We start from the raw sequence: 26,875 nt of genomic DNA, 5'->3' as shown, positions 1-26,875 counted from the left end.
GATTTCTATTCAAATGTAGCCTGTACATGAGAATGTTTCCATGAGTAACTCGTTGACTGCCAAGTACTAAGTGGAGTACATTATATTCAAACTAATTGACCACTGGTATATTTGCGACCAAAAAGAATGGATAGGAAATTGGCTAAAAAAATAAAAATTAGAGAGGAGGCATAACGAGTAGTTATTCAGATTCTTGCAAGGTAGAATACAGTGTTCCACAAGGATCAGTGCTGGGACCAAGTTAATCATCATTTACATTAATGATATGGACTTAGGAACATCAAAATTTGCAGATGATATAAAACGGGGGCGTCGTTAATACTGAGGAAGAATGTAACATAATACAACAAGATATTAGGGGATACAAATTGCCCCCTGCCTGAAACGGGGCGCTCCTACCCAGTCGCGATGGTTTTTACCGCAGTTGCGGTTCAGGTCGACTCTTTAGTGAAATTCCGCTCTTTGCTTTTTTTTGTTTTGATCCGGAAGTCGGTGTCAATGGGGGCGCTGACTACACCTGCGTGGCAACAACGCGGAAGTGACAGAATCTGAGGGGCGGAAGTTGAGGGCGGAGCGAAGTCACCGCCGCGATGACATCATCACAGCGCCGCAATCATGTCTCTCCCTTTCATTTAAAGGGGAGAACATCCGCGCTTTTAAAACTTTGGACCAATGGGCCAGCAGGGAGGGTTTCAGCTGGGCCAGCAGCCTGGCGCCCAAGAGGGGTTGCCAGGCTGCCTGTTGGCGGCTCGGCCGAACCCGGGGGGGGCATATATGTTGGCCCGACCTGGCAGTCGGCTGAAAAGAAAAACACGGCGGTAGCGGCAGTGGGTCCTTCCCCTTTAAGGGAAGCCGCACCGCCGCTATCGAAGGCCACAACCTCACTGGACCACCGGGTGAAAGCTTGTTTTAGCACCGCCAGGCGGGCCGAAGATTTTCCGAGGGGAATGTCGCTGTCGGGGGGTTAGATCGGCAGTGCGCACGGTGCACTTACCACGGATCGGCAGCAGCGGAACGGTATGGGGGGGGGGGGGGTGGGGGGGAGATCGCGGCATCACCGCAAAAACCCGGGAGGGCAATTGGGCTAGCAGCGGCCATTTCACCAAAAGTTGCCGGCCACTTCACTCCACAGCATGGCCGCCGATTTGCGCTGATCACAGGCCTTAAGGAGAGGGGCAATTTCGGCCCATAGAAGACGTGCAGACTCGGCAGTTATGAACATTAGCAGAGAAAAATGTGAGGTGATGCACTTTGGTAGGACAAATAGAAACATCACCTCTACCTTAGAAAATAAGAAACTGAATGGGGAAGAAGCGCAAAGGGATCTAGAGATATAGGTGAAGAAATAATTAAAAGCAGTTTCGCAGGTCTGTAACGCAATTAAATGTGCTAACAAAGCACTGGTATTTATTTCTAGGGATCTAGAAGTCATAAGTAGTGAAGTTATGTTAAACTTCGTCGGGCCACACTTGATATTGAGCACACTTCTGGAAGCTGAAATTCAGCCCCACAGGAAAGCTGGCGCACCTACCTTCTTTGAAGAGATTTTATCGCCGTGTCAGAAGAGGTCGCTTCTTTCGCGAAATTCACCCCCTTGTCTTTGTTTATGAATCGGCAAGGAAGTCGGTCATAAAGGGGGCAGAAGTACGGCGGTAAATGCTAGTGAGGGGCGATCGTGGAGGCAGGACGGATTCTCCGCCGCTGTCACTCAGCAGCGGAGCGGTGGTGATGTCATTGCGCGTTGGCGTCAACACGTATCTCACCTCCGTTAAAGGAGTGAGAATTGACCATCAGTCGCGATTGGATACTAGGCTGCCAGGGAGCGTTTCAGCCGGGCCAGCGGCCTGGCGCCCAAGAGGGGGTACCCTGCCAGGCTGCCTGTTGGCGGCCTGGCCGAACCCGGGGGGGGGAGGGGGGGACCCGATAGTCTGGCTGACTTCCCCAAAAAAATGAAATGGCGGCTGCGGCATTGGGCCCTCACCTTTAAGGGCCGCCGCACAGCCAGGGCAGAGAACGAGCATACAAGGTGCACCGACAGAAAAAGCTGTCGGGGGCACCGCTCGACGGTAATAAGATTTTGCTCGCTAAATTTCGCGGGAGGTGGGGGGGGTCCCGACGGTGCACGCACTGATGATGCACGCACGGCTAGTTGGCAGCGGTGGGGCGGAAGTGGGGACCACCAGAAAACCCCCTCCCCTGCTGAATTTCCCTGGCGGTGGCCGCGCAACCAGAAATCGGCAGCCGCGCAACTCCACTGCATGACCTCTGCAAACGGGCGGTAACGGGCCATATTCGGGAGCTGAATTTCAGCCCTCTGATCTCCATACTATAAAAAGTACATGGACGCTTTGGAGAAAGGGCAAAACAGATTTACATGGATGGTACCAGAACTGAGCGATTACAGCTTGAACAGGTTGGGATGTTTGTCTTTAGAAAAGAGAAGACTTAGGGATCTCCCATTGGAGGTCTTTAACAGTAGGAATGGGTTGGACAGGGTAGATGATGAGAAAATGTTTCCAATTGTGGGAGATTCCAAAACTAAGGGCCATAAATACAAGATAGTTACTAATAAATCCAACAGAGAAATAAGGTGACATTTCTTTACTCGGAGAGTGGTTAGAATGTGGAACTTGTACAAGAGGAAATGGTTGAGGCAAATAGCTTAGATGCTTTCAAATGAAAACTAGTTGAGTGCAAGAGAGAAAAGGGAATGGAAAGATATGCTGAAAGGCTGAGATGAAGTAGATGGAATTTGTAGAGTATAAACACCTGCGCAGACTAGTTGGACTGAATGTCCTGTTTCGGTGCTGTATATTCCATGTAATTTTATGTTACTCATGTAGTCAGTTAGCAGTATTTAGCGATAATATTTACATGCATGATTATGGAGAATAATTTCCCAAGCTGATTAAATGTAATGAAGGTACATAGTTGGTAGCACAAACCCCACGGAGAAAAGTGCCAAAATGGGACAGCAGAGTGAATTCACAACATCCCGGTTAAATGCAGGGAACCAGATGTACAGGAGACCCAGGGGTGGGATCACACATACTGGTTAAAGACAGGGAACCAGATGCACTGGAGACTCGGGGGACAATCAGAACATGCTGGTTAAATGCAGAAGTGTGAGATGTATTGGAGAACCAGGGGTAGGTGCACACAGTTATATTTTAGCTGCAGAGCAGAAGAAAGCCGTGCCTACGGAGGTCGGAGGCTGCTAAGCTAGAGACTGGACGAGAGGCAGCGTTTTCAAAAGGAGATAGCTGAAATTGCAAAAATCAAAGAAAAGAGAGTTCATGCATGAAATGCATAATAACGAGACAGACAGTATATCCAACTGTCAGCCAGCACAAATGGAAGAAAGACGACCACTGATACATATTTCCCTTGTAATGCTTTTACTGCTCCAGAACTGACCATTTATTCAGGGTTTGGTTAAGTTGACAACAATTGTGTCTTTTTTTGAAAATTGGGGAATGAAAGATTAGGAGAGCGCAAGGTATCACAGGAATAGGCATAGGGTAGGGAATCAGATGGAGGGTGTTATGTCTCAAATAAAGCAATGTGACAGAGTACTGTAGACTTGAGTAAGTGTGACCTTAGTCTCTTTATTCTGACTCCAGAGTGCAGGCACAACATGGGAGACCTGCTTATATGCAATGCTCCCAAGGGATGCTGGGATCCCTTGGGACCCCAACAGATGTGCCTCTGGTGGTGGTAGAATACTGGTTACAAGGTGTTGAATACATAACAGAGGGAAGGTAGGGGAATCTCAGATTTAGAGTGTGAAAGGAAGTGAGGTGTGAAAAAGGCAAGCAGTTCTCAGAAACATCAACATAAGCTTGCGTTTAGATAGCGTCTTCACTGAAGTAAACCGTGCCAAGGCGCTTCACAGGAGCGATATCGAACAGAATTTGACACTGAGCCACAAAAGGTTATATTAGGGCAGAAATAGTTTGGTTTTAAGTAGCGTCTTAAAAGGGAAAGAGATTTAGAGGCAGAGAGGTTTAGGAAGGGAGTTCGAGAACTTACTTCGTCGGCGGTTGAAGGCACAGTCGTCAACGGTGGAGCAATTAAAATCGGGGATGCGCAAGAGGCCAGAATTAGAGAAACACAGATGTCTCAGAGGGTTGTGGGGCTGGAAGAGATTACAGAGATCGAGAGGGGCACGGCCAGGGAGGGATTGAAAACAAGGATGAGATTTTAAAAATTAAGGTGTTGGTCAACCAGGAGCCAATGTAGGTCAGCGAGCACAGGGGTGATGAGTGAGCGGGACTTGGTGCGAGGTAGGATGGCAGCAGAGTTTTGGATGAGCTTAAGTTCGTGGAGGGTGCAAGATGGGAGTCCAATCAGGAGTGCATTGCAATAGTCAAGACTAGAGGTAACAAGGGGAAGGATGAAGGTTTCAGCAATAGATAAGCTGAGGCAGCGGCGGAAATGGGGCAATGTTACGGAGGTGGAAGTAGGCGGTCTTAGTGATGGTGCGGATTTGATGTCGGAAGCTCACCTCGGGGTCAAATACGACATCAAGGTTGCAAACAGTCTGGTTCAGCCTCAGACAGTTGCCAGAGAGGGATGGAGTCAATGGCTAGGGAACGGAATTTGTTGCGTGGACTGAAGACGATGACTTCAGTCTTCCCAATATATAGTTAGAGGGATTTGCTGCTCAACCAGTACTGGATGTCGGACAAGCAGTGTGACAATTTAGAGACAGTGGAGGGGCAAGAGAGAAACAGAGCAATGTGAAACAAACTGATTGACACAAAGTGGACGGGGGAACTCCCAGGCACGTGAGAGATTTTGGAGGCAAGAAAATAAAGCATGTCTTGTTTAGTCCACAATATTGTTAACATTGGAAAAAAAACTAACATTTTACAGCAGCTGGTGATTTTCCATGCCATTCCTAAATAAGATATTACACCTGATAGAGCAATATGCCATGATAAAGATCATCGTTTAATGGACTTTGCTACTGGTTTCCATCTGTACTTTGTGTGAGAGAGTGCATGAATGAGACTGAGGGTTCAATTTTTGCTACTGGATCAGGAGCGAGACGGGCGACATCCAAAGCAGGCCTCATTTCTGGCTCCATGTCAGCTCCCCCCACGACTTTTCCCTGATTGGGCTTGTTAAGCCCGCCCTGCAAGGTTCCCGGCCGATTAAAAGCAAGCAGGTCTGATTACGTCATTTGATGATGCATTATCAGCTGGTTTCGTTAAAGGGACCATGCCCACATTCATTTTGACAGTTGTGCTGTCAGTGTTCTACAGCATTGAGGTGCTGCAAACACTGAGAAGCACTGCACAGAGGTGCACAGCTGCACCCAGGCTCTCCCATGGCTTCCTCCAACTGCTTATGGAGGGAATCACAGCACACAGGGAGGTCCTCTTCCCTTCCCATGGGCAGAAGAGACCTCCCCAGGACACCAACGCAGCCTGGTTGCACATTGTAGAGGAGGGCACAAGCAGTGATGTTGTCAGGGGAAGCTGACTGCAATGGAGCAAACCTTTTAATGATCTCAGTAGATCATGAAATGCTACTGCAAAGCCACACTCAACCTCATCCTGCTGTGCCACTCATCACATCCCCCCCATTCTGCCTTCCCTACCCTACTCCTGCACATCCTTACACCATTTTACCTTGCACCTCCACCCATCCCTCTCTCTCTATCTACACTATCACATCCCCATCTCACTAGCCACCCCTCACACTCACCCTCATCCGTGTCCAATCATACCAACTAACAACACACAAGGGTAGGCATTTGGGTCTTTTAAAGTTTCTGTTCATTTGTCGTCAAACATTGAAATCTTTATTCTTGGACAGATCTGTGTGCACCTTTGGAAGTGGCTTAGTGAGTGCAGTGAATGGTGAGATGTAACAGTAACCCCCACCCCCCACCACCAATGGCGATGTGTGTGAAAGGAATGGCTTGGGCATTGTCGGGATGCTTTATGTTGTGGGTGTGGGGTGGTGCCAACCTGGTGAATCATGCAGCAGCCAGGGTGTACGGCGAAGTGAAGTAAATCTGGCCATGGTGAGGCCAGCCCTGGTCTCCCAGGCAACAATGAACGAAATAAAGCAGAAAGTAAGAATGTCTTGGATTTATATGGTGCCACCGGACATCTCAAACCACTTTACAGCCAATAAAGTACTTTTGGAATGTAGTCACTGTTGCAATGTGGGAAACGGGCAGCTAATTTGTGCAAAGCAAGCCGCCACAAACAGCAATGTGATAATGACCAGATAATCTGTTTTTTTGTTATGTTGATTGAGGGATAAATATTCGCCAGGACACCGGGGATAACTCCCCTGCTCTTCTTCAAAATAGTGCCATGGGATTTTTTGCATCCACTTGAAAGGGGTTTAGTGTCTCATCTGAAAGACGGATGTGGTCGGCTACTGATGCCTTGTCTCCTGTACAGCAGAAGGTGATTGCGGAGAAGGTTGGTTTGTTGTTGGTGATGCTGGTGTGCCTAATGATGTTGGTTTTGTGGCTGATCATGGTGGAATTCTGAGGACCAAGGTGAGATTCATTCAAGGGCACCGATGCTGATGGAATAGATAGCAGCTGAAGTTGAGATGACAGAAGCGATCTGTCGATGGTGAGAGAGGTTGCTCCAAGAGAATGACACTGGATCGAGAGTTCACTCCAAACACTTCAAACCCAAATCCTGAAGGCTCCAGTTTCTAAGATTGGAAATGGAACAGCTGTGAAATGGGAGCTTTTATACCACTTTTGCAGCTAGCAACTATTTAAAGCAATGAAGAGTCAATCAGAATCCGACACACTTGCCTGACATTATCTACGAGGGCTGGGAACCTTGTAAAAAGGCAGGTAAATGGTTGGTACCTGGTAAAATTCTTTCTAAATACCTTTAAACAAACGGGTAAGGACTTGAATTGGCTGCCCCACCGCTTGGTGTCGGGTCTGTGAAGTGCTCTTGGGAAACTTACATGGATGTGGGCTGAAAGCTGACTTCCATCCCGCTGTCAATCACGGCCATTTCGACAGTGGATCTGCCAGCAAACTGACACTCGCAGCGCCAGTAAAATTCTGGCCTGTGTGTGTGTGTGAAACAGACAAAGAGTGTGAGAGAAGAAAGCAGACAGAAGCTCATACTTGACTCTGTTAGTAAAAGCCTTTACTGAGCTATGCTGGGCTGATTCTTAGCCTCTACTGGCTTTTCTCAGCTGGAGAGGTCTAATTGGTCTGAGCAACCTTAGGCTAGGGGAGAGAAAAAAGCTATCAGATTTCTCACCCTCAATCGCTACTCGGCGAGTCTATTAGAAAGGGCATGTGTGTGGAGGTCTGATAGAGACAGGGTCAGTCTGGGCTGTGATTCCAAAACTCATCCTCTGTAGTCCCCTTGACCTGATGGCCTGCATCCTAGGGTCTTAAAAGAAGTGGTTGCAAAGATAGTGGATGCATTGGTTGTAATCTACCAATATTCCCTGGATTGTGCGGAGGTCCCAGCGGATTGGAAAACCGCAAATGTAACGCCCCTGTTTAAAAAAAGAGGCAGACAGAAGGCAGGAAACTATAGATCAGTTAGCCTAACATCTGTGATTGGGAAATGCTGGAGTCCATTATTAAGGAAGCAGTGGAGGACATTTGGAAAAGCATAATACAATCAAGCAGAGTCAGCATGGTTTTATGAAAGGGAAATCATGTTTGACAAATTTGCCGGAGTTCTTTGAGAATGTAACGAGCAGGGTGGATAAAGGGGGAACCAGTAGATGTCATGTATTTGGACAGAAGGCATTCGATAAGGTGACACATAAAAAGTTACTGCACAAGATAAAAGTTCACGGGGTTGGGGGTAATATATTAGCATGGATAAAGGATTGGCTAACTAACAGAAAACAGTGAGTCGGGATAAATGGGTTATTTTCCGGTTGGCAAATGGTAACTAGTGGGGTGCTGCACGGATCGGTGCTGGGGCCTCAACTATTTACAATCTATATTAATAATTTAGATGAAGGGACCGAGTGTAATGTAGCCAAGTTTTCTGGTGGAACAAAGATGGGTGGGAAAGAAAGTTGTGAGGAGGACACAACAAATCTGCAAAGGTATATAGACAGGCTAAGTGAGTAGGCAAAAATTTGGCAGATGGAGTATAATGCGGGAAAGTGTGAGGTTATCCACTTTGGCAAAAAACATAAAAAAGCTATTTTGTTATTATTAAATGGAAAGAAATTACAAAATGCTGCAGAGGGACCTGGGGGTCCTGGTGCATGAAACACAAAAAGTTAATATGCAGGTACAGTAAATAATCAGGAAGGCCAATTGAATATTGGCCTTTATTGCAAAGGAGGTAGAGTATAAAAGCAGAGAAAGCCTGCTACAATTGGACAGTGTATTGGTGAGGCCACACCTAGAATACTGTGTACAGTTTTGGTCTCCTTATTTAAGGAGAAATATACTTGGATTGGAGGCAGTTCAGAGAAGGTTCACTCAGTTGATTCCTGAGGTTGACTTCTGAGGAAAGGTTGAGTAGATTGGGCCTATAATCATTGAAGTTTAGAAGAATGGAATGTGATCTTATTGAAACATGTGAGATACTGAGGGGGCTCGACAAGGTAGATGCAGAGGGGATATTTCCCCTCGTGGAGGAATTTAGAACTAGGGGGCATAGTTTCAGAATAAGGGGTCGCCCATTTAAAACTGAGATGAGGGGCAATTTCTTCTCTCTGAGGGTAGTAAATCTGTGGAATTCTCTGCCACATAGAGCTGTGGAGGTTGGGTCATTGAGTACATTTAAGTTGGAGATAAACAAATTTTTGAGTGATAAGGGAGGTAAGAGTTATGTGGAGCGGGCAGGGAAGTGGAGCTGAGCCCATGATCAGATCAGCCAACACCTTATTGCTCCTGCTCCTATTTCTTATGTTCTTATGTTTTCCTCCAACCACAGCACAAAATTGGCCTTAATCAAAGTCACAAATGACATGCTCTGTGACTGTGAACATGGTGCATTAACACCCTCACCCTTTCTGTCCTGTCTGAAGTCTTTGATATGGTTCACCACATCATCCCCTTCTGTTGTCCAGCTGGGTGGGACTGCCCTCACCTGGGTTCATTCCTATCTATGCGTCCAGTCGTCGCCAAAGAATTTCCTGCAATGGCTTCTCTTCCCATTTCCACACTGTTACCTCTGGTGTTCCCCAAGGATCTGTCTTTGACCCCCCTCCTACTTCTCATCTACACGCTGCCCCTCGGCGACATGAACCAAAGACATGTCAAGTTCCACATGTACATTGACGATGCCCAGCTGTACCTCACCACCACCTCTCTCAATCCTTCCTTTGTCTCTGTGTTGTCAGATTGCTTGTCTGACATCTAGTATTGCATGAGCAGAAATTTCCTCCAACTGAACATTAGTAAGACCAAAGTCATTGAGTTGGATTTTCAGTTTGTTGCCTCCTCTGTTTGCGCCCCGAAGGGACGGTAATGGCAGCGGAAATCATTTCTGAGTGGTGCGTCCGAAATTTGACCGCATTGTATTTGGCCCCCACGAGAAAAACCGTTCCTTTGCTATCGATTCCACCCTCCTGCCTGGCCACATTGTCAGGCTAAACCAGACTGTTCCCACCCTCGGCCTGCTATTTGGACCTGAGCTAAGCTTCCGACCCCATATCATCCCAATTACAATGACCTACTGCCTACTGCCAGCCTCGGATTATCACCTGTCTCCGCCCCGTCTCAGCCCACCCGTTTCTGAAACTGTCATCCGTGATTTTGTTACCTCCAGGCTCAACTATTCTAATGCTCTCCTGACCAACCTCCCATCTTCCACCCAAGTTCAAACCTCTGCTGCCTCTATCCTAACTCACACCAAGTCCTATTTAACCATCATCCCTGTGCTCGCTGACCTACATTAGATCTTATTTCACCAACAACTCGATTTTAATATTTTCTTCCTCGTGTTCGAAAGCCTCCATGGCCTCTCTCCTCTTCACCTCTATAGCCATCTTAAGCACTACATATTGTGTTACTAACACAGATGAGGCTGCACACAGGGAGGTTAAAGTAACAGTGACCTCAGTCTTTAATAAGACACTCCAGAGTGAGGAACAGGCCTTAGGGGCCGGCTTATATACAGTGCTCCCAAGGGATGCTGGGATCCCTTGGGACTTCAGGGGATGAGCTCCCTGGTGGCGGAACATGGGAGTGCTTGCTTTACAGATACACAACACTACCAACCTCCAAGAACTCTGGGTTCCTCCAACTCTGGTCTCTTGTGTGTTTCCCACTTCCTTTTCCCCACCATTGGCGGCCGTGCCTTTAGCTGCCTGGGCCCTAAGCTCTGGAATTCCCTCCTTTTTCCTCTCTGCCTCACTACCTCTCTCTTCGTCTTTAAGGCACTCTTTAAAACCTACCTCTTTTCCCAAGCATTTGGGCACCTGTCCTAAAGTCTCCTTCTTTGGCTCATTGTCAAGTTTTGTTTATGAAGAGCCTTGGGAAGTTTTACTATGTTAAAGGCGCTATATAAATGCAAGTTGTTGTTATCAGGACAGGTGCTAATTTGTTTTTTCCTTTTACAGATCTGTTAAGCTGCTGCATAATTTCCATTTTTATTACACTAAGATGTAGTTGTTATGAGCAAATGCCAGTGTAAGTGAAAATTATTAAAAAAAAGAAAGATAGCTCCTTTTATAAATGAATTTATTTTATCACAGGAGTTGCACGCACAGTGGGAGTTCCAATTTATATCCCATCCAACCCTTCTGGGAATCATAATTCATATAAATAACTTTGGTCTCCCCGAGCCCACAGCTGCAACACACAGCTGAATAACAAGCTCCAGTTTACGTTCTATGTGGATATTTGATCATGTTAGTCAGTGATAATAAGCAGAAATTAGGCTGGTGCATATAAATACTGACCTTAGGACAGCAGCTGTGGGACAATGGTTTAATCATGATTAATATAAAAAGGTTCATTAAAACACCGCAAGATTTTTATTTTTGTTTTTGGAACACAGAAAGACCATTAAGCCCAACAAGTTGGTTCCTTTTCAACTCCAACTTCACACTTTCTTATTAAATGCCTCAATCCCTTTTCTTGCCAGCAACACATTTTAAATCCATTTAGACAGCCTACTTCAATGCCCAACCTTGATGACATCTGGGTGAAAAGGTACTACCTGACTCCGTATTTTTACTCCAGACATCCACATTTTTAAATTCATCTTCCTTGGTTTTCGAATCCTTTCTGTCATCTTACTCTGAGATTTCTCTTTTGTATTTTTATATTAGTCTGGAAAAAGAATGCATGGATTTAACAATAAGCTGCACACCGGGGTATCAACGAACAAACCTCATTGTTCCTGTGGCAATAACGATCTCTACCATCAGACGGTGGCAATGGGAGACATCCGACATGACTGGGTCCCCTGTGTGCCAACATCTTGTTCCCTGAAGGCAAAGACCAGCTATTGGAGATGTTCCAGGCCGATATTGCCCAACGCCCAAAACGAGGTGTCGTGCTAACATGAAACAACATCCCTCCCCTTCAGTTAAAGGGGATGGCCGCTGCGAACTCTGCATATGTTTCACATCGGTTCACTGGGCCACCAGGGAGGTTTTTGGCCAGGCCTGTGGCCTGGCACCCAAGAGAGGGTGCCTGTTGGCAGCACGGACGAACCCAGGAACAAAATTGTCGGGGCGACCTGGTAGTCGGTCGACAATAAAAAAAATAAAATGGCGGCCGGGGCAGCGCCTTCTCCCCTTTAAGGGCGACCAACAAGAACCAACAGGGAGTGCACCGACAGAAAAAGCTGCCGGGGGCACTCGCCGGCGGCAATGCTGCTCCCGCGGGGCAATTTCACAAAAGGGATATTTCCCGCGGGGCAATTTCGGGAAGGGGTTGCCGCCGGTTGGGAAGGAGTCGGCGCGTGCACGCCGCGGCGGGAAAACAAGTGGAGCAGTCCCCTATATCACTCTGACTCTGAGGAAGGGCGATTTAAAAAATGGCGGCCCCTCCGCGGAGACTAGGCGGCCATTCCGCGCCTTCCTGTGGCCGCCGCTGTCAGGCAGCCAGAGGCCTTATTGGAAGAGACAATTTCGGCCTTGTTAACTCATGCAGGTCTCTCAGGTTACCTGTAGGGTTAACAGGAAGCAATTTTGCTGGCGGGCATCAGCGGGGATGAAGGTCTCCCAGCCTTACAGTTACACTCATGTTTCCGCGCTCCCACCACCCGATCCCAGTACCACGCCCTGAAGGGGTTGGGCCTGCAGCAGGAGTTCGCCCAGGCCACGCAAATAGTCTGGAACAACAACATGTGGACAACGCTCCTTGTACAGTAATGTCCAGTACGCTGTGCCCCTCTCTGGTGACCTTTGGGGGATATAGCCCATGGATGGAGCAATGGGGGGAGGGGGGTGGTCGGGAAGAAGGAGAAGGGACAGAGAGAAAAATAGAGAATAAAATGCCTTGAGGCGGCAGAGAAAGCCCAAATGTCTTGCAAACAACTCAGAGGGGGAGAAATTTTGACTTTAGCTCATAATGTAAATCTGGCTGATACACTCATAATAAATGGTCAGACTGAGTACTGTGTGTAATGAGCAAGTGTGACCTTAGCTCCTTTATTGTAGTTGCAGAGTGCAGGTACCTTGTGGGTGGCCTGCTTATATACTGTGCTCCCAAGGGATGCTGAGATCCCTTGGGACTCCAACAGGTAGGCCCTCTGGTGGTCAGTTTCATGCAGGTTACAAGGGGTTAAATACATAACACCACTCCCCCGTGAAGTCAACAATACACATATTTACAAGGTGAAATGATGTAGGGTTTTGTACTCCCTTGTCGATCGCCTCGGTACAAATGCTGGTGTGGGTGGGTTGGTCAGTTCTTCATTGGGCTGTTGGGCAGCCAGCCTTGCCAGTCTGCTGGGGATGATGAATTCAGTTTCATGGTCAATTGTGATGTCAGTTGCCACTTGTGTGTGTGTTGGAAGGTCAAAGTTGGTGGTGTCCCCTTCAGGTTGTTCGTAGCTGTTGCTGAACCACAATTTAATTTGGTCCAAGTGTTTTCTCTGCATTTGTCCATTGGTCAGTTTGACCTGAAACACCCTACTCCCCTCTTTGACTGTGACCATGGCAGCGAGCCATTTGGAACCGTGTCCATAATTGAGCACAAACACAGGATCATTGATCTCAATATCACATGACAAGTTGCGTGGTCATGGTACACACTTTGTTGATGCCGCTTGTCCTCCATGTGATCATGTAGATCAGGGTGGACCAGAGCGAGCCTTGTTTTAAGTGCCCTTTTCATGAGCAGCTCAGCTGGGGGAATCCTGGTGAGTGAGTGGGGTCTGGTGCGGTAGCTGAGCAGTACTTGGGACAACCGGGTCTGCAGGGAGCCTTCCGACTCACGTTTCAAGCTTTACTTGATGGTCTGAACTGCCCGTTCTGCCTGGCCATTGGATCTGGGCTTGAACAGGGCAGGTGTGACATGTTTGATCCCGTTGCGGGTCGTGAATTCTTTGAATTCCGCACTGGTGAAGCACGGCCCATTGTCGCTGACTAGGACATCAGGCAGGCCGTGCGTGGCAAACATACCTTGTAGACTTTCAATGATGGCCGTGGATGTGCTTACAGACATTATTGCATATTCAATCCACTTTGAGTAAGCATCCACAACAACCAAAATTATTTTTCCTCGGAATAGTCCGCATAGTCTACATGGATCCTCAACCACGGTTTGGAGGGTCAGGACCACAAACTTAGCGGTGCCTCTCTGGGTGCATTGCTCAACTGACAGCAAGTGTTGCACTGGCACACACATGACTCTAAATCTGAGTCGATGCCAGGCCACCACACGTGGGATCTGGCTATGGCTTTCCTCATCACGATGCCTGGGTGGGGGCTGTTCAGCTCGCAAATGAATGTGTCTCTGCCTTTCTTGGGCAAGACTACGCGATTGCCCCACAAAAGACAGTCCACCTGCAGGGACAGCTCATCTTTGCGTCTGTGGAATGTCTTAATCGCTTCCTGCATCTCCACTGGGACACTGGACCAACTTCCATTCAGGTCAGGACAGAGTTTTTTTTACCAGGGACAGTAAAGGATCCTGGCTGGTCCAGGTCCTAATCTGGCGGGACATAACGGAGGATTTTTCATTCTCAAATGCCTCCATAACCATGAGAAAGTCCGCAGGCTGTGCCATTTCCACCCGGTGGTGGGCAATGGTAGCCGACTGAGAGCATCTGCGCAGTTCACTGTGCCCACTCTGTGACGGATCACATAGATGTATGCCAACAGCATGAGCGCCCATCTTTGGATACGGGCAGAGGCATTGGTATTAATCCCTTTGCTCTCCGAGAATAGCGATAAGAGCAGCTTGTGGCCAGTTTCAAGCTCGAACTTGAGGCCAATTAAGTACTGGTGCATTTTTTTTACCCCGTAAACACACACCAGAGCCTCTTTTTCAACCATGCTGTAGGCCCTTTCGGCCTTGGACAAACTCCTGGATGCATACGCAACTGGTTACAAAATTCCCGATTCATTAGCCTGTTGTAACACACACCCGACCCCGTATGACGACGCATCGCAAGCTAATACCAATCGTTTACATGGGTTATACAGAACAAGCAGTTTGTTAGAACACAATAAATTTCTGGCTTTCTTAAAGGCAGCCTCTTGTGAATTCCCTCATACCCAGTCGTCTCCCTTGCGCAGTAGCGCATGTAGGGGCTCTAGCAGGGTGCTTAACCCAGGTAGGAAATGACCGAAGTAGTTAAGGAGTCCCAGGAATGACCGCAGCTCCATCACGTTCTGTGGTCACAGCGCTTTCTTGATGGCCTCCGTCTTGGCATCAGTGGCTCTGATGCGATTCTCCTTCCGAAAAATTCGACGTCCTGTGCCAGGAAAACACACTTCGAGCGTTTCAACCTGGGTCCCACGCGATCCAACTGACTAAGAACCTCCTCCAGATTCTTCAAGTGGTCCATGGTGTCCCGACCTGTAACCAATATGTTGTCCTGGAAGACCACTGTGCAAGGAAGCGACTTTAGCAGGCTCTCCATGTTCCACTGTAAGATCGCTGGGGCTGACCGAATCCCGAACAGGCACCGGTTGTAGATAAACAGACCTTTGTGCATGTTGATGCAGGTGAGGCCTTTTGAAGACTCCTCCAGCTCCTGCATCACGTAGGCCGATGTCACTTCCAGCTTAGTGAATGTCTTCCCTCCAGCCTGGGTCACGAATAGGTCATCTGCCTTGGAAAGCGGGTACTGGTACTGCAGCGAAAAATGGTTAATCGTTACTTTATAGTCCCCGCAAATTCTAACCGTACCGCCCTCCTTGAGTACCGGAACAATCGGACTGGCCCAGTCGTTGAATTCCACCTGCGTGATGATGCATTCACGTTGCAGCCTGCCCAGCTCGATTTCCACTTTTTCACGCATCATGTACGGTACCGCCCGAGCCTTGTAGTGGATGGGTCGCATACCGGGAACCAAATGGATCTGCACTTCCACCCCCGAGAAGCTTCTTATGCCTGGCTCAAATAACAAAGGGAATTTGCTTAGAACCTGGGCACATGCGGTGTCATAGACGGATGATAGCGTTCGGATGTCGTCCCAGTTCCAGCGGATTTTTCCCAGCCAGCTACTGCCAAACAACATGGGGCCATCCGCTGGCACAATCCACAGCAGGAGTTCGTGTACTGCTCCATCATAGAAGACTTTGACTTCAGCATTGCCAATTACAGGGATTAGTTCCTTGATGTAAGTCCTTAGTTTGGTGTGAATGGGGCTGAGCTTGGGCCTGTGTGCCTTCTTTCCCCACAGCCTGTCAATGGCCGTTTTGCTCATTATGGACTGACTTGCCCCCCGTGTCCAGTTCCATGGATACTGGAATACCGTTCAGTTCAACTTTCAACATTATTGGTGGGCATTCCGTCGTGAACATGCGTAGCCCATACACCTCTACCTCCTCCGTACGAGTTTCCAATTCCATCTGATCCACTGTGGACTGATCTTCCTCTGCAACATGGTAGTTTGCAGGGTTTGCAGAGTTTGCAGCTCACCTGCACATTCATTGGAGGTGTCCCATTGTTCTGTAGCCATTGCACGCATAGTGCTTAAAGCGGCATTGATGGGGCCAATGATCACCTCCGCAGCGCCAACAGGGTGTTAACTGTCTCGCATTAACAGATGACGGCGAACTCTGAGTTAATTGAGGTCGGGCCACAGCAGCCAGCGTGTACATTCTGCCCTGCATATTTGTGTTCAAAACTAACATTACTTTATGCACAGTACTGGCTGAAACGTCTTTGTTCTGCAAAATCTGCTTGGTGTTATCGCTGGTGGACATAAATGCCTGGACTATCGTTATGGCTTTACTCAGATTCGGAGTTTCTACAGTCAACAGTTTGCGAAGGATTGTCTCATGTCCGATGCCCAGTACAAAAAGTCTCTGAGCATTTGTTCTAAGAATCCCTCAAACTCACAATGTCCTGCAAGGCGCCTTAGTTTGGGGACGTAGCTCGCCACTTCCTGGCCCTCCGATCGTTGATACGTGTCGAACCAATATTTTGCCATCAAAACACTTTCCTTAGGATTTAGGTGCTCCCGGACCAGCGTACACAGTCCTCATAGGATTTCTCTGTTGGTTTTGCCAGGTCCAGGAGATTCTTCTTGAGGCCATAGGTTGTTGCCCCACAGTTAGTTAGGAGGATCGCCCTTCATTTGGTCACGTTCTCGTCCCCTTCCAGCTCGTTGTCCACGAAGTATTGCTCGAGTCTCTCCACAAAGGCCTCCCACTCGTCCCCCTCTGAGAACTTCTCCTGGATGCCGACTGTTCTTTGCATTTTTGTGCGGTTGTTCGCTACTTCGTCTCCAATTGATACACTCATAATAAATGGTCAGACTAAGTACTGTGTGTAATGAGCAAGTGTGACCTTAGCTCCTTTATTGTAGTTGCAGAGTGCAGGTACCTCATGGGTGGCCTGCTTATATACTGTGCTCCCAAGGGATGCTGGGATCCCTGGGGACTCCAACAGGTGGGCCCTCTGGTGGTCAGTTGTGATGCAGGTTACAAGGGGTTAAATACATAACACTGGCAATATCAAACTAGACTTGAATAGAAATAGAAATGGAGAGAGATGCATAATTGGCGGCTGATCTGATATCACCCATTTTACAATATTGGCCAAAGTCAAAATTACCCTCGAAGAAGAAATTTAAATTAGTCGGGTGCAGAAGTGTAAATGATTGTCCCACTCCATTAAGAAAGTTAAAATTTGAGATGCCCTCCAGCCCACAACATGGCAACTCCAGACGCCACTAACATGTTCCTGACTGTGGTGGAAAGTGATGTGACTCCATCATTGCCACACACTTTGAATGTACCCACCCTTATTTGGGTGGGAATATTCAGAGGCTCCCATCACTTCTGGCGTAAAATTCCAGAAGTGGGAAAGACTAGCGGGGAGGTTGTGGAACAGAGCACCTGCTCACCCCAGATCTGCCCAAAATCTGGTATTCAAGGACCTGAAGTTTAGCACTGACATATGTAAAGCACAAGTTTTGATTCCGAAAAGCCTGTTGACTTATGAATAAATATATTTGTGCTGTGCACACAAGGTATTGAATACATTGGACTGTAGCACCTTGCATCATCACACCTATGTAATATAAATACGCACAGTTCATAAATTGGAAAGTTAGGAAAACTGAGCATCGGAGGTGATGGGGTGTGGGGTGGCTGAAGGCGGTAGGGGGAAGGGGGAGCACTTTTAATGGCATTACCATTGCCGAACCCCTACCGTCAACATCCTGGGGGTTATAATTGACCAGAAACTTAACTGGCGTGCCCACATAAATACTGTGCTACAAGAGCAGGTCAGGGACTGAGTATTCTCCAGTGAGTGTTTCATCTCCGAACTCCCCAAAGCCTTTCCACTATCTACAAGGCACGTCAAGAGTGTGATGGAATACTCTCCACTTGCCTGGATTGTCGCAGCTCCAACAACACTCAAGAAGCACAACATCACACAGGACAAAGCAGCCCGCTTGGTTGGCACACCATCCATCACCTTAAACATGTATTCCCGCCACCACCGGCACACTGTGGCTGCAGTGTGTACCATCTACAAGATGCACTGCAGCAACTCGCCAAGGCTTCTTCGGCAGCACCTCCCAAATCCACGACCTCTACCAACTAGAAGGACAAAGGCAGCAGGTGCATGGGAACACCATCCTCTCCAAGTTCCCCTCCAAGTCACAGAGCATCTTGACTTGGAAATATCTCACTGATCCTTCATAGTCGTTGAGTCAAAATCCTGGGAGTCCTTCTCTAACAGCACTGTGGGAGCACCTTCACCTCACAGACTGTAGTGGTTCAAGAAGATGGCTCAAAGGCAATTAGGGATGGGCAATAAATGTTGGCCTTACCAGCAATGCTCACATCCCATGAACGAATTTTTAGAAAATCACTGTACAACCAACTCAGCAAGTCCTATGAACTTATCAGCATCTATGGAAATGTTTATATAATCTTATATTCCTGTGCTGTAGTAGTGAAAATTCAAATCTTCTCCCTCTCTATTCATCCAATCTGAACAAGCTAGTGCCTATCTGGAGATATTGTCTGACTTGAACAGCTGTTACTCACTACTTATAAAATACTTCAACCATTCCCAATTGCATTCTGAAAGAAAAGGTTCAATTCTATTCTCTGTTCCTGCACCACTAGCTGCATACGAATGTGCCCAATTTATCACCAGGCAGAATCACAATTTTAACATTTGTCCAAAAGTAGAACATAAGATGCATGCAGTTGCTGATGTACCATTTTCATCAAACTCTTTCAGAATGCAGGAAGGAATGACCAAGCTTTCAAGGCAAGTACATGGCCAGTCAATTTTACATTTCTACCCCATACCAGTCAATCTTCTGTGGCATTCCTTTTGGGTAGTCTGCGATTTGAAGTGCAGTATGTGATGTTTGCTGTGGGCCAGATGCAAGTTAAACATTGCGGTGGTTCCCTCAAGCACTGCAATACAGCAAATGTACTATAGCAATATCTCACATGACTGACTTAAGGTATTACAAACGTTGGCAATTCTGAAAGATACAAGCTTCAAAGATCTACTGATACATTATTCCAGTTTGAGAGATTGGGGAGGACCAGGGGACATGAATCTAAACTCTGTAAGAATAGGAATAGACTGGATGTTGGGCGATTGTCCTGTTCGCAGAGACGAGTGAGCCTCGGGAATGTGTTGCCGGCTGATGTGGTGGGTGCTGACTATCTCCACACTTTCAACAGCGAGCTAGTCTGGTTCCTGACTGTGTCATGTATCTTACATTATTATATATAACTATATCCTAACATGCTATACATGACTGTAATAAGATATGACCTGTAACCACCAGCATACCTTACCACCAGGGGTGCACTTGCAAGAGACAGGTATATAAGGACAGGTCTCAGGCAAGTGCAGCATTCCAGAGCTGTGAAATAAAGGTGCAGATCCAGAGTGACCTTAACTTCACTACATGCCTCATGTGAATCTGTACTGAGGGGACAGGACTTTACAGACTGGAGCATATAGAAGGTGTTTATAGATCGTTTTAGTTAACACATGGTCCGTATGATCTGGACTGGACTTGATCGCCTCAGGGGCTTGTTAAGATTTTTCCAGAATATCTTTCCCTTATTGACCCTGGGAATTTACTTCTCTCGGAAAATTACTTGGCTGTGGAGGTGGGTGTTGGGGGGCTGGATGGAAGTGTCTCGATCGCGATGCTCAACCCATCATAGAAACATAGAAACAGGAGCAGGCCATTCGGCCCTTCGAGCTTGCACCACCATTCAATATGATCATGGCTGATCATTCAACCTCAGTACCCCACCCAGCCTTCTCTGTATACCCCCTGATCCCTTTAGCCGTAAGGGCCACATCTAACTCCCTTTTGAATATGTCCAATGAACTGGACTCAACAACTTTCTGTGGCAGAGAATGCCACAGGTTCACAATTCTCTGAATGAAAAAGTTTCTCCTCATCTCGGTCCTATATGGCTTATCCCTTATCCTTCGACTGTGACCCATGGTTCTGACTTATGGATTAGGCTTGATGGAGCAGCTGGGCTATTCCTGCCTGTCAATTTTGTACATGTGTAAATATATAGGGGGAGAAATTCACTATTGCCCCATTTGGGGTGCTAATTTTTAAAAGTTAACAACAAACGCTAATGACTTCAAACTTTTAGAAAATCCGTCGTTTGTGCTCCACTGCCTTCTGGGAACGAAATCAGTAGCAAGTGGGGCGGAGACTTCAGCAGTGCTGCACACTGGGCCGTGTAGCACTACCGTTCAAAGGCTCCTTCTCTCCCTTAAAGGGAAGGTCTGTCGCTGCAGGCTTTGCAATGTAAAAACTACCTACCTGGACCACCAAGGCAGTGGCGATCCTGCACGATCAGCCCGGCACTCAAGCAGAGTGTCAGGCTGAACGATTGCCGGCAGGAACCCTTGAAAAAAATGGCAACAAGAAAGGTACAGTTTTTTTTACCACGGCCAACTCACCTTTAATCATTGCCGCCGAAACGGCCAGCCTCCTGCAAATGTCGGTGCTTTCGGGTCTAGGGCGCTACCGGGGCAATGCGAAAGGCGATGACATCACGATCTCCAGCCACAGGAGATTGGGGCGCAACGCTGTAGTGCCGCCGCAAAACTCCCGCCATAGATGTTAGCACCGCACCCGGTCACAAAGCCATTTGTGCCCCATTAGCACCACTCGGGGCACTAACAGTTAAGGCTTGTGGGAGAAGAAAAAACATCTGCAAAGAAGCTGTTTGAAAGTAGCCTTGGGGATGGGCATTACACACTACAACTATATTAATTAAACTATACATCAAGTGTCCCCTTAAAAGGGGCACGAAAAACTTGACAAATTAACAAATTGAACTTTGGACATTAAATATTCAAAGTAAAATTTGGTTCATTGCACACTTCAAGCAGTTTGGAATTCAAACAGGAAGTCTAACAGAACTGAGTACAGTGTGAATTGAAACAGGAAAGGACATTGAGTGACATTTGAGTTGGCCAATCAGCGAAAAGGTCAACTTATCCCTGGCCAAACACAACTGGACACTTAGCTATCACCCAGGCCCAGATTATTTTTTGAACTATAAAACAAAGGAAACAAAGGAAATGTTTCTCTTGAGCTTGGAAAAGGACACCGGAACGGAGGTAATGGAAGACGGCCGGTCGAACACGTGGAAGGTATATTCAGATGGATTGATCTTCCATTGAATTACACTGAGCCAGTTTGAACATAGTTAATGCCAAGAAAGATTGTGCATAACCAGTTAACTTAGGGGCATATATGAAGTTTAAATTTGTTTTCAACTGGTTAACTTAGAGGCATATATGTGTGAGGAGGACACAAAACATCTGCAAAAGGACAGACAGGATAAGTAAGTGGGCAAAAATTTGGCAGATGGAGTATAATGTTGGAAAGTGTGAGGTCATTAATTTCAGCAGAAAAAATCAAAGAGCAAGTTATTATTTAAATGGAGAAAGATTGCAAAGTGCCGCAGTACAGCGGGACCTGGGGGTACTTGTGCATGAAACATAAAAGGATAATATGCAGGTACAGCAAGTGATCAGGAAGGCCAATGGTATCTTGGTCTTTATTGCAAAGGAGATGGAATATAAAAGCAGGGAAGTCTTACTACAGATATATAAGGTATTGGTGAGGCCACACCTGGAATACTGCATGCAGTTTTAGGTTCCATATTAACGAAAGGATATAATTGCTTTGGAGGCAGTTCAGAGAAGGTTCACTAGGTTGATTCCGGGGATGAGGGGGTTGACTTATGAGGAAAGGTTGAGTAGGTTGGACCTTTACTCATTGGAATTCAGAAGAATGAGAGGTGATCTTATCGAAACGTATATGATTATGAGGGGGCTTGACAAGGTGGATGCAGAGAGGATATTTCCACAGATGGGGAAGACCAGAACTAGAGGGCATGATCTTAGAATAAAGGGCCGCCCATTTAAAACAGAGATGAGGAGAAACTTCTTCTCTCATAGGGTTGTAAATCTGTGGAATTCGCTGCCTCAGAGAGCTGTGGAAGCTGGGACATTGAATAAATTTAAGACAGAAATAGACAGTTTCTTAAACGATAAGGGGATAAGGAGTTATTGGGAGCAGGCGGGGAAGTGGAACTGAGTCCATGATCAGATCAGCCATGATCTTACTGAATGATGGATCAGGCTCGCAGGGCCATATAGCCTGCTCCTGCTCCTATTTCTTATGTTCTTATATTGCAAAGGAGAATTTATTTTAGCTGTACGTAACTGGCTAACTAGAGGCAACAGGTTAAATCTGGAATCGGTAAGCTAGAGAATTTGTAGTGGCTTTGATTTTAAAACCTGTACCCAGCAGTGTTGAACTTGGAACTTATATTAATTTTTAATCTTTTTAATAAAGTCCATTATATTTGAAAATCTCAGTGTTCTTATGTGTTGGTCTTGGTGTTTGAAACCCACAAGAAACAGTCCTGCAACAGGAAGGGCAAAGCACCCAATTTCTCCCCCATTTTTGGTAATACACCTTAGGTACCCCCATACAACATTTACTTCAGGTGCAACTGTTAGCTCTGAGAATCTTTTACTCGCAGCTACTCATATTACAAAATATTTATTTGATTCTCCCCAACCTCTCAAGAGAAGAGGTATTTGCTTAAGATGTGAGTATTTTATTTATTTATTCTTTCCCCTTCTCTTCTCAAAAGCCTTTTCCCTGTTAAATGTGCGGCTACAAAAGAAATATGTGACTTCCAATGACATAGCTCTTGTTGAAGCTTTTGTTAGTGTAGCATTGCCCAGGAAAGTTGCTCTCACTGTCAAGACTTTAATAACCACCACCTGAATAGATCATCAGCCAGGTCTGGGCCCAACTGACCGACTGTACTTGTAGTGCCCAAGGTTAACTTCAAAGCACATCCTAAACATACAGGCCAAGAGTTTGCACTTTGGGCAACAATCATCAATCCGGGCACAAATTGCACTCATAATTGTGCGAAGTTTTACAAAGTGAATTATGTTACGTTTCCATTTGCATCAACCCATTTGCATCTCGTTGAACTTAAAATCTTCCACGAACCATCACAATTGGTAAAGTTATATACTTTTTTTTAATTTTGCAATTCTAAACACAAAATCTTTGATATATTTAAAAGTGGTAATCTGATGCAGCTTCATTAAAACAGCTGAAAATAAGTTTAATCATTATCTTATCCACCACTTGTGAGTCCCCTGATTTTAAATAACTGAAAATGATATTTTTTTAAATTATACAGAACTGTTCACTTGTTACATTTGTGAACAGCAGTCAGTTTCTCAGCAAATTATTAAAACAATTAATAGCATTTAAAAGTTGCCCTTGTGCCTAAAAGTAAATGCTCAATTTAGCCTCGCCGAAAACGTACGCAATTATCGGAAACATGCTGTGGCAATTAACTCTGTCTGAAGCATGGACAATTTTTTGTGCAGGGCCACCTTCCAGCATGGTGTTCTTTTAAATCAGCGCAAACATTTGTGGAAACTCGATTTGCAATAAAAATAAATAAAATGCAGAATAACATGTTTCATATGTTTTTTCATCACTCCCACTTCACACTTTTGAAGGGTGCAAAATTCACGGAGAACCCCCCGCCCCTCCCCCACCCCCCGCACCCCCCTGCCCAATGTTTGGGCTCATCCGAAAGGAAATTTAATTTGGGACTGTCTACCAGAAAGTTTGAAATCCTAAAGTGCTTATGGAAGAAACTACGAACTTTAATTGAATTTTTGGACTTTTACAAGACAAATTCAAGCCTGTGGGAGTGCCTAAGGAACTAAAGAAGCCAACTTGATTATTGGAACTGTCTGGGTGTTGGGACTAAGGTAAATGGTCTGGTGGAATGGACATTTCAAAACCTTTCTCCACAAGAGACATTTACATTACAACAATAACTCAGAGATAGCCCTTTATCAAACTAAACTGAAAAAAGCCATCTTCAACATGAATAAGAACAAATGGCCCACTACAGCCAGTATGCGAAAAAACAAACACAAAAGGACATTGCGATTACCAAGCTAATATTTCCATCAGGAAACAGATTTAGAAATGCAACCTACCCAAGACATATTAACTTTTAACGAGCCCGCCAAAATATTACAAAGAAACGTCAAGCCCGCCAAATTTAAACAAAGAATTCTGGACTGATTTGGCGCGAAGATTAGGATTACTTGAATCGTATAACTGGCCCCCTGTTTTAACAGAGGGTATGCTATATTGCTCGTGCTATACTATGACTATGCCATCAAGAAGGGAGAGAGACCAACGCAACAGTTGAAAACTAACTACTCCAGCCTCGAAGTCCTGAAGTCCTGAAGGAAGGAAGAACTTCACCATCGCGGCAGCTATCGACCACAGCCAACGTGGTACCAATGAAAAACCACCGTGATCGATCAATCTCGAAATGAAACTCCAACAGAAAGAAACTGAAGAATCAAAAGTTTCCACTCTACAATCTAAGACCTGACTACCACAGGTGAAAGCATTACCTAAAGAGACTTTGAACCTATTTCCAACAAAGAAAACCGGGTACTTACCCCATAGATCCAAAATACGCCTTACCGCATCAGCAGACTCAATCCAACTGAAGATTGCACAGTAAGAAGTCTTCTCCAACATTCGGGGTACGGCAAGCAGAACCTACAGAATTCAATGAACCCCAAAATCGTGAACTACCGCTAACTGACCAGAAAGGATTGGTAAGCATAGTTCCTGCCTGTCTAACCTAGCTAGTATTAGGTATTGGGAGGTGGGAGGTGTAATGTTTACTGTAACTCCCTATGAATGTGCAATGTACTGTTCTTTATTAGTGTAATTATAAGGTTGACATTGTATTTTCTTGACTGTAATAAAATCAAAGTTCTTTTGCATCAAATCAGTTGTCCTTTGCATTTTATCACCCCACCCAAATAAACCCAGAGTCTCGAACCCAAGGGAGTGGGAGCAATTCGAACCGTTCAAGTAGGTCAGAGATGAACCTGACCCCTGGGACCACCCCTTACAAAATGGCGACCGCGGCAGTACTCTGGTACAAGGGGTGTGATGCGGAGAGTGCTGGTTTGGGAATAAGATGGAAGAGAGGATTTCCTTCTATGTGTATAAGAAGGTCAATGTCACGAAAGAGTGAGTGCTTGATCTATTGCACACTGAGTGTCCAGCTGATGCTACAGCCCAGTGGACAGCAAGCACGGATCACAAATAAGTAGTAGAAAAGGCAATTTGGTTAGTCTATCTACAGCAACAGGTCCAACACCTAGATAAAACCAATGAGACACGACAGACAGTGTTATAGGAATGTGCAGAGAACTATTAGCAAAGGGCTATGGCAGAAGAAAGGTTATGCGGAGAACTCCGTAAGCTAAAACAGGAAAGGACTCAGATAATGGAAAGGTTTAAAAACAGTCAGGACTATTTTCAATGTCAGGTTACCGAGGGCAAAAGTAATGAAAAGTCACCGCGGGAGGAAAGCACTCGCCTCACCCTACATTGTTCGATGGACCCTGCTCCTCTCTCAAATGGACCTAAGGGCAAAGGGTCTCTGCGAGCCAAGACTCGCAGCCAACATGATTTATCCAGGGACAGCCCACCGGTGTTCCGTAGAAGGGGTATGGGAGATCAACATAGGCTTTCGGGCTGGGCTACACCCCACAGGCCAAGAGATCTATGTGAACGGTTCAAGCATGGTATCTGCGGGTGAACGACTCACAGGCTGCGGAGTTTATGACCCCGAGGCAGGCACTGCCCTGGCTATTAAACTCCCCAGTACTATGAGCGCCCAGCACGCTGAACTGTCTGCGGTGGTGTACGTAGTCACACACCCCGAAGAATCCCCTACCCCATACACGATTTGCTCGGACAGTATGTTCATATGCAATTCGTCTACAGGGTACCTGGCTATCTGGTCCCGTCGCGGATACACATCCGCAGATGGGAGACCCCAGGCAATTAAGCCCCTACTGAAAAAGATCCTGAAAGCCACAGAGGAGGAAGGGAATATCTATATACATAAGGTGAAGGCACATTCCACCACCGAACCCCGTAGCGAGGGAAACCAGTAGGCGGACATGTTGGCCAAGCAGAGGGCCTGCACGGGCAAGCTCTGGGATCCGTACAACCCAGGACCCATTGCAGCAGTCAGGGGCAGGATGGGGACGGCAGGAAAGGCAGGGATAGCTTTGCCTCCGGAACTAAAAATGGTTCAGACCCAAGACCCCATCCTCAAAACTATCCTGAACACGCTAGCTAATGGGGAAAGGATAGATGGCTCATACAGCACCACAGCAATTGCCGTTAAAGAAGGCATGCTGTTCGGGGGGAGAAATGGGTAGTACCGCAACAACACTGGAGAGAATTTCTCCAGCTGGCCCACGAGGGTCCAGGAGCAGGACACCCCGGACCTGAGACCATTTGGCAACAAGTGAAACAAGCAGGGTGGTAGCCAGGACTCAGGGAAGACATCCGTGAGTTCTGTCTCATGTGCGCGGCCAACAACCCCGACCCCCAGAAAAGAAAGGGGTCGATAGGACATATCAGGAAGGTAGAGGGACCCTGGCAGTCGATCAAAATTGATTTCATCGGGCCCCTACCCACTGCCCAGGGAGGCTACAAGTACTGCCTAGTATTGGTGGATGTATTCACCAAATGGGTGGAAGCCTTCCCATGCCGAATAGCTTCTGGCCTGGGACGGCCAGGATCCTCGTCAGAGAAGTGTTCTCCCGATGGGGACTTCCACAATACGTGGAGTCTGACCAAGGGGGTCACTTCACCAGGCAGGTGATGCAGGAGACCCTTAAGGT

The sequence above is a fragment of the Pristiophorus japonicus genome, chromosome 7 (genome assembly GCF_044704955.1).
Source record: "Pristiophorus japonicus isolate sPriJap1 chromosome 7, sPriJap1.hap1, whole genome shotgun sequence".
Classification (NCBI taxonomy): Eukaryota; Metazoa; Chordata; class Chondrichthyes; family Pristiophoridae; genus Pristiophorus; species Pristiophorus japonicus.
This window is presented reverse-complemented; position numbering follows the sequence as displayed.